The 9,864-nt window shown below is 37.6% G+C and overlaps 1 pseudogene; it reads left to right on the top strand.

Moving 5' to 3' along the window:
• Nucleotides 1-879: 879 nt before the first annotated feature.
• LOC120199966 lies at nt 880-9,448 on the top strand (annotated as a pseudogene).
• Nucleotides 9,449-9,864: the final 416 nt, after the last annotated feature.

Genomic DNA, 9,864 nt, shown 5'->3' with positions numbered 1-9,864 from the left:
TTTTAGTTCGAAAAATTTATGATACAACCCGTTTGGCGAATAATTTTTTTAGAAAAAAAAAATATATGTAACGAATACAAAAGCTCACGGTAAAATTTTATGATGACAAACTTTTTTTTTTTGGCTTCTCGGTTCTGGAGTTTTATCTTGATTGACCTGTGTAGCGCATCTGGTTTTGGAGGGTGAGTCTCCTAGCAGAATTTTTCTGCATACACAATGACTCAAATTCGAGACTTTACTTAAACGATATTAAGCTACTTACCACTTGAACTAACCATGTTGGTATGATGACAAACTCTTTATTTGCATTAATAAAAAATATTTTTGATATAATTTCTTATTTAAAATAAAACTGATATAATTATATAGTTTATTATATTTAATATTTTTAGAATTTAAATTTCGTTATTCTACAAAAACTTTAGTGTGGTTAACAATGAATTTTCATATTAAATTATAGGGTAAATTATATATTTAGTCACCTAATTATTTTTGTGGTTTCATTTTGATCACTCAACTATTTTTTTCCAAAAGTATACTTAAAGTTACGTTTTGGTAACCCACTATTAAAAAACTAGTGGTGATGTTGACGTGTCACCATAAGTAATGACATGTCATCATTAAAAGAATAAAAAATATCATGTCAATAATTCTATGTATTTTTTAATGACTGATGATCGATACAAAATAAAAATGTAACTTATGTATGCTTTGAAAACAAATAGTATATGACTAAAACATACCGCGAGAATAGTTGAATAACTAAATACATAGTTTGCCCTAAATTTAATAGTAATGCCAAATGATTTCATTTTCAAGTTAGCCCAATATAATCAAACTTTTCTCTTGTTGGAACATTAACCAAGAATAAGATAAGAGATAAGAGCACTTATTACTTGTAAAGACATCCCTGCACTGATTTGAATTTGAGTTGTATAACGATTTTCGGAACAGAACCTTTATATGCCGATGAGCTTACCGAAGGCATTGGTCAGCGGATTGCCTTTGTGGTAACTTCATGGTTATCGTTATATAAGTTTCTGTCATGCCCGTGGCTCCCAAGTCTTCAGAACTTGATTATGGCAATTACGATTTCAGGTTGCAGATTCACAGAAAAATGCACATCGCAGCCAATCTTGCAGTGGTTGAATATGACAATGAAAATCTAGACCCCCAATATTATCTGTTGAAGAGGCAGTTGAGAGATGCAGCTTTTATAAGGTCCCTCCTCCCTTTTATCCTTAACAGGTCGGCGATTTTTCAAAAGGAATGGCTGAAGGTGATCACCAAATTCTGATGCTCGACATGTTCCTATTTTATTCGTTGCTGTTCGGTGACGACCTCGGAAATCTATATTATTTAGCATTCTTTGTATAAATTTAACCATACTACACTTCCTATTGAGTCATTACTTACCAGGGAACTAATGATAAACTTTTATCATGGAAAACCTGTTGATGTTCGGTTAAATTGTTCCATCTAGATCAAACTTGGGTCACAATACTACTTTTATATGGAGACTCAAACCTCTCTGCCATCCCGGACGAGGACGATTGCATGATTGTATACAGTTCTACTCAGTGCCCCAAGTTCGCTAACAATACAAAAGCTGCATGCCTCGGTGTTTCCGGCCATAATGTTTGAGTAAAAACTAGAAGGCTCGGAGGAGGATTCGGTGGAAAGTCTGTAAAATCCATGGCAGTATGTTCCTTTCTTCTTCTTCTTCTTCTATACTTGTTTATTGTTCATCTCTATCCAATTCATCATATTATGCAAAAAAGAAGTAAAGTTCATTGCAATGCCTCTAATTGAATATATCTTGTTCCATTATAATTTATATCCTATTTTGTTTTTCCATATATTGAAAGGTTGCATCAGCATGTGCAGTAGCTGCTTATAGATTACACCTCCGGTTCGAGTTTATGTCAATAGGAAGTTTGATATAAATGTCAGGAGGAAGGCATCCGATGAAAACAACTTACAGTGTGGGATGCAAAAGCAACGGGAAGATTACAGCCCTGAGACTGGATATATTGCTTGATGCAGGAAGTTGTTGATGAAAGTCCTACAATGCCGAGTCATGCTAGGTTCACTTATAAAGTATGATTGGGTGCTCTATCTTTCGATATAAAGCTCTGCAAACGAACCTTCCAAGCCGAGGAGCGTTAAGAGCCCCGGGAGATGTACAGGCCTCATACATGAAGCTGTAATCGAACATGTTGCGTCCTACCTTTCTATGGAAGTTGATTCTGTTCGAAATATTAATCTCCATACTTACAACAGCCTCAACATCTTCTTTCCGAGTTCTGCAGGAGAACCATTGGAATATACATTACCTTCAATATGGGAGAGGTTGGCCAATACTTCAAGCTTTTACGACAGGACTGAAATGGTTCAAGAATTCAATAGGTGCATAAATGGAAGAAAAGAGGGATTTCAAGGGTGCCTATTGTTTATGAAGTGTTAGATTTGTCTAGAATTAAGTTGACAAGTTGGAAATTTCATCTTGGTTGGTGGCCAAACTTTTGAACATGTGAATTTCATATTTGGTGGCTAACTTGTACACATTGGAAAATTCTTTGGTAGGTGGCCAAACCTTGAACATATTGTTCTTAAAACTCAACTATAATAGGCCTAAGTATTTCCATTAGAAATCATCCCAAAACAAGTTCTCTCTTCCTCTTGTATTCTTCATTCTCCCACTTTGGGAATTCTAAAGAATTCCATTTGTTGTAATATTGGCGATATAGTGAAGTTATCATCCGGTGTGGTGCCCGAGGAGTAGACGATATTCTCGACGAACCTCGTAAATTTGGTGTGTTCTCTCCTTTATTTTGTTTTTTCGGTTCTTTTCCATTGTGTTTCAATATTCAATAGTTTGACAGGTTTATCGATGTGCAACATTTGGCGGTTTTAATCTGATATTTTAGGTCAATTTTAAAACTACGTTTGTGTGGGAAATAACCTGTTTTCCCCAACAATTGGCATCAGAGCCAGGTTGAGGTTATCTTGGTAGTTCTGTTGCTGAAAAGATACAGTTCGTGATATTGAATATTATTCGTTAGAATTAAAATGCCAAAATACGGATCAGTTGAGATATCAAGCTCTTTATCTGGACCGGTGAGGAGGGTAATGTCAAATGCAAATTTCTCGGTGGATTTGTTCGATGGATCCGGTCATTTTGGCATGTGGCAAGGCGAGGTGTTAGACGCTTTATTCCAACAAGGTCTAGACATCGCCATTGAGGAAGAAAAGTCTGAATATATAGAGGAGAAAGAATGGGGAACAATCAATCGTTTGGCGTGCAGCACGATTCGATCTTGTATTTCCAAAGAGCAGAAGTATGGCTACAAGAACGAGACTTCTGCAAGTAAGATGTGGAAAGCTTTGAAGAAAAATTCCTGAAGAAATGCTCTCAGAATCGTCTCCACATGAAGAAAAGATTGTTCAGATTTGATTATCAACCAGGAACCAGTATGAATGAACACATCACTGCGTTCAATGAGCTAGTGGAAGACTTATTGGGCATGGATGAAACCTTCAAAGATGAAGATTTGGCTTTGATGTTGTTGTCATCTCTTACAGATGAATTTGAGCACCTTGAGACAACGTTACTTCATGGTAAGGATAATGTTACCCTTAAAGATGTAACTACTGCTTTGTATAGTTATGAACTCAGGAAAAAAACCAAGAAGGAGAGCAAGTACGAAGCAGCGGAGGCCATGGTGGCAAGAGGTCGCTCGAAAAGTCAAAAGCCAAAGTGAAGAGGGAGATCAAAGTTGAAGTCCAGACTGGGAAAAGATGAATGTGCCTTTTGTCATGAGAAAGGCCATTGGAAGAAAGATTGTCCGAAGCTGAAAAAGAAAGGAAAAGCTACTCCATATGCATGTGTTGCAGAGCATGATGCACATGACTCTGACATATCATTGGTTGCTTCATCAACAACATTTCATTCTGATGAGTGGATATTAGATTCGGGTTGCACCTATCATACGTCCCCTAATCGGGAGTGGTTCTCCGATTTAGTGGAACTAAATGCAGGAGTTGTTTATATGGGCAATGACAATGCCTGTAAAATTGTTGGGATAGGTTCAATTCGATTGAAGAATTAAGATGGATCAACCAGAGTTCTGACGGATGTCCGATACGTGCCCAGTTTGAAGAAAAATCTCATCTCGTTGGGAGCCTTGGAATCCAAAGGCTCAGTAGTCACTATAAGAGATGGAGTTTTAAAAGTCACATGGCGCACTTGTGATGATGAGGGCATCAATAAAAATAATTTGTATTACACCAAGGTAGTACAATTATTGGAGCAGTTTAGCAGCTTCCGGAGGTGATGATTTGGACGCAACCGTTGTGGCATATGCGGTTGGGACATGTTGGAGAGAAATCCTTGTAAATTCTGGCAAAGAAAGGATTGTTGAAAGGTGCAAAGGCTTGCAAATTGAACTTTTGCGAGCATTTTTCTGGGAAAGAAAAGAGAGTGAAGTTTGGCACCACTATACATAATACAAAAGGTATTGTAGATTATATTCACTCAGATGATGGGTCCTTTAAATACATCGTCTTTGGAGGAAACCATTATTTTGTAACTTTTGTAGATGACTTTTCTAGAAGATTTTGGGTGTATCCGATGAAGTCTAAAGATGAAGTGCTTCAAATTTTCCTGAAATAGAAAAATATGATCGAGAACCAGACTGGTAGAAAGATCAAACGTCTTAGGACGGACAATGGAGGGGAATATAAAAATGACACATTCTTTGGCGTTTGCCATGAGTATGGTATTATTCGACACTTCACTGTTAGACATACACCACAACAGAATTGGGTGACAGAGCGTATGAATCGAACACTATTGGAGAAAGTTCGATGTATGGTGTCTAATACTGGGTTAGGCAAGGTATTTTGGGCCGAGGTTGTGATATATGCTGGCCATCTCATCAATCGTCTACCGTCATCTGCGATAGGAGGAAAACACCATTGGAGGTATGGTCTGGAAAACTGCTACTGATTATGATTCCTTACATGTATTTGGATCCACTGCTTATTATCATGTGAAGGAATCCAAGCTTGATCCGAGAGCAAAGAAGGCTCTCTTTATGGGAATCACCCATGAGTGAAGGGATTCCACCTTTGGTGTTTAGACACCAAGAAGATAATTTGTAGCAGAGATGTTACCTTTGATGAATCTGTCCTAGTAAAGAAGGTAACAAGTGAAGTTGTCCAGACAAGTAGTACTCCGCAGCAGGTGGAGCATACTCCAAAATAGGTAAAGTTTCAGCAGACTATGATCCCAGAAGTTGATGCAGCTGATTCTTCAACTCTAATAGAAGAATCAAAGATGAAGAGGTTCAAACCCAAGAACCATTGGAGACACCAGAACCACTTGCAGTTACAAGGCCAAGGAGAGAAATTCGTAGACCTGCTCGATTTGTTGATATGGTGGCATATGCTCTTCCAGTTGTTGATGATGATATCCCTATCACTTACCAAGAAGCAATACAAAGCTTGGAAAGTGATAAGTGGAAAAGTGCCATGGATGAAGAAATGTAATCTCTCCAAAAGAACAACACTTGGAAACTTGCACAATTACCGAAAGGTAAAAGAGTTATTGGATGCAAGTGGGTATTTGTAAAGAAAGATGGATCTCATAGCAAGAAATATGTTCGCTACAAGGCATGGTTGGTAGCTAAAGGCTACGCTCAAAAGGAGGGAATCGACAACAATGAAGTATTTTCCCCTGTTGTGAAGCATTCCTCCATTAGAATATTGTTGGCCTTGGTAGCACAGTTGAATTTGGAGCTAGCTCAACTTGATGTAAAGACGGCTTTCTTGCACGGTGATTTAGAAGAGGAGATCTATATGTCTCAGCCAGAAGGATACAAATATGGTGGTCATGATAAATGGGTTTGTAAGCTGAACAAATCGCTATATGGATTGAAGCAATCTCCGAGACAGTGGTACAAGCGATTTGATAGCTTTATGAGGAGGTAAAAGTACACTAGAAGCAAATATGATCATTGTGTGTATTTGCAAAAGCTTAAAGATGATCTTTCATTTATCTTCTCTTGTACGTTCGATATGTTGATCGCTTCGAAGAATCAAAAGGAGATAGACAAATTAAAGGCTCAGTTGAATCAAGAGTTTGAGATGAAAGATCTAGGCGAGGCCAAGAAGATTCTTGGTACGGAGATAAGCAGAGATAGTCAGAGAGGGAAGCTTTGTTTAACACAGAAGCAGTATCTGAGAAAGGTATTACAATGTTTTGGCATGAATGAAAATACCAAACATGTAAGTATCTCATTGGCTTCTCATTTGAAACTTAGTTCTCAATTATCTTTTAAAACTAATGAGAACGCGTATATATGGCAAAAGTTCCATATGCTAATGCAGTTGGGAGCTTGATGTATGCAATGGTGTGTACGCGTCCTGACATTTCACAAGCAGTTGGAGTGATGAGCAGGTACATGCATGACCCTGGAGAAGGACATTGGCAAGCTGTGAAATGAATTCTACGGTATCTCCAACAAACCGTGGATGTTGGTTTAGTTTTTGAACAGGATGAAGTACTTGGTCAGTGTGTGGTTGGATATGTTGATTCCGATTATGCTGGTGATTTGGATAAGCGTCGATCAACTATTGGGTATTTGTTTACTCTTGCTAAAGCCCCAGTAAGTTGGAAGTTTACATTGCAATCTACGGTGGCCTTGTCTACTACATTGGCAGAATACATGGCAATTTCAGAGGCTGTAAAGGAAGCAATTTGGCTTAACGGGTTGATGGAAGACTTGGGAGTTGTTCAAAGTCACATTAGTCTATATTGTGACAGTCAGAGCGTTATTCACTTCGCGAAAAATCAAGTCTACCATTCAAAGACTAAGCATATCGACGTGAGGTATCACTTTGTGCGAGAGATCTTTGAAGAAGGAAAGATTATACTTCAGAAAATTACGACATCAGAAAATTACGACATCAGAAAATCCTGCAGATATGATGACCAAGGTGGTAACAGTAATCAAGTTCAATCATTGTTTGAACTTGATTAACATCCTGAAAGTATAAACACCTTCGAGTGTGTGGCGCTTGTGAGCGCAATTAGAGGTACTACAAATTTGGGGAGTTGAAGAAGTTGAGTATGCTTGGTAATTTCAAGCCAAGGTGGAGATTTGTTAGATTTGTCTAGAAATTAAGTTGACAAGTTGGAAATTTCATCTTGGTTGGTGGCCAAACTTTGAACATGTGAATTTCATATTTGGTGGCTAACTTATACACATTGGAAAATTATTTGGTAGGTGGCCAAACCTTGAACATATTGTTCTTAAAACTCAACTATAAATAGGCATAAGTATTTCATTAGAAATCATCCCAAAAACAAGTTCTCTCTTCCTCTTGTATTCTTCATTCTCCCACTTTGGGAATTCTAAAGAATTCCATTTGTTGTAATATTGGCGATATAGTGAAGTTATCATCCGGTGTGGTGTCCGAGGAGTAGACGATATTCTCGTCGAACCTTGTAAATTTGGTGTGTTCTCTCCTTTATTATTTTTATTCGGTTCTTTTCCATTGTGTTTCAATATTCAATAGTTTGACAAGTTTATCCGCTGTGCAATATTTGGTGGTTTTAATCTTGACATTTTAGGTCAATTTTAAAACTACGTTCGTGTGGGAAATAACCCGTTTTCCCCAACATGAAGTGATGATGAGCCCAACACCGAAGAAAGTAAGAATTCTACACGATGGATCAATCGTTGTTGAGGTTGGAGGAATCGAGATGGGGCAGGGTCTATAGACAAAAGTGAAACGAATGACTGCATATGGTCTTGGTTTGGTTAAATGTGGTGGATCACGTGATCTGTTGGAGAAAGTAAGGGTCATTGAAGCTGTTACTTTGAGTGTTATTCAAGGTGGTCTGACTGCAGGAAGCACAACTTCGGAGGCAATCTGCGAAGCAGTTCGACTCTGCTGCAATATATTGGTTGAAAGACTTATCCCTCTCAAGGAAAAGTTGACGGAGGAAGTCGGTCCCGTAGAATGGGAGACGCTGATTCTTGAGGTAGCCATCTCCACTTTGACATATCATGATCAAATAATAATCACAGTTTCACACTTTTTCATCTCTGGTATGCAGGCTTATGGTAATTCTGTAAACTAATCAGCAAGTGCACTATACATGCCGAGCCTTTCCACCATGCAATATATAAACTATGGTGCGGCCGTAAGTGAGGCAAGTTTTTGCGATAAGCCCTATTTTTCTTCCAGTTTCATGCTTGTATTACAAGTAATGCAGTTCTCTTCAAAGAACATTCGAATTCAAACCAATTAACACGATATAGTAGTTATAACAGATCATGCCACAGTCTTGGATTGATTTCATTGTTTTTAGTTCATGCTTGTATTACAAGCAATGCAGTTCTCGTCAAAGTACATTCGTATTCAACAAATTAACATGATATAGTAGTTATAACAGATCATGCCACACCCCAGTCATGGATTGATTTCATTGTTTTTTGTTTCATGCTTGTATTACAAGTAATGCAGATCTCGTCAAGGTACATTCGAATTCGAACCAATTAACACGATATAGTAGTTATAACAGATCATACCACAGTCTTGGATTGATTTCATTGTTTTTTGTTTCATGCTTGTATTACAAGTAATGTAATTCTTGCTGAAGTACATTCAGATTCGAGCCGATGAACACAATACAGTAGTCATAATAGATCATACCATAGTCTTAGATTGCTTTCACAGTTTACCAGCTTCGAAGATTTGATTCTGCAGGTGGAGGTAAGCCTTATAACAGGTGAAACGATGATTTTCCGGACAGATATCATATACGACTGCGGTCAAAGCTTAAACCCCGCCGTGGATTTGGGACAGAGTGAAGGAGCTTATGTTCAAGGAACCGGGTTTTTCATGCTCGAAGAATACCTCACGAATTCAGATGGATTAGTGATCACAGATGACACATGGACTTACAAGATCCCTACAGTGGACACCATTCCAAAGCAATTCAACGTTGAAATCCTCAACAGTGGGCATCATAAAGACCGTATTCTTTCTTCCAAAGGTAAGTCATTCAATTACATGTCGATTTTATAAACGCGACGCGACTGAAAATGCACATTGCGACTGCAATTTGAATACTTGGATATCATACTTCATTCTAAATTTCTACTGCTTTTCTCTTTTGCAGCTTCCGGTGAGCCGCCATTAACGTTAGCGGTTTTGGTTCACTGTGCCGCAAGAGCAGCTGTAAGAGAAGCGAAACAGCAAGTCCTTTCATGGGGTGGCGAAAAGGAGGCTGGCTCGGCATTGGTCCGAATGGAGGTACCAGCCACCATGCCTGTGGTGAAGGAGCTTTGCGGGCTTGACAGTGCTCAGAAGTACTTGCAGTGGACAATTGGCAAAAACTTAGGCTAAAACCTTTAATATGTGTGTATATATAAACGTACATGCAGGAACGTATTCACGTTTATTACGTAATTTCTTCATGCAGAATAAAAGACAATTTTATTACGTAGGATTAATTACATTTGATACTATTGAATTTTAACTTTTTATTGAAATTACTATTGAATTATAAATTGATATTATTTTAATATTAAAATTTATTTTTACGTGTAATTATATCAATAGGTTATTAATGAATAAATGAAATATTGACACATACTATATTTTTCATCAATACGATGAAGATTGTATAAACTTTTTAATTGTGTGTTGATTTTGTGTTGAACTATATTTTGATATAACAATTTAAGGCATGGACTTGAATTGAATTTGTTAAAAGTTTTTCAAAGTTTTCAAAAATAATTCAAAGTTCTTAAAGCTTGGAATTGAGCACAAAATGATTTCACATAC

The sequence above is a fragment of the Hibiscus syriacus genome, unplaced genomic scaffold (assembly GCF_006381635.1).
Source record: "Hibiscus syriacus cultivar Baekdansim isolate YM2019G1 unplaced genomic scaffold, ASM638163v2 tig00005856_pilon, whole genome shotgun sequence".
Lineage (NCBI taxonomy): Eukaryota > Viridiplantae > Streptophyta > Magnoliopsida > Malvales > Malvaceae > Hibiscus > Hibiscus syriacus.
Note: the sequence above shows the minus strand (reverse complement) of the source record. Positions and strands in the feature narration are given on the sequence as shown.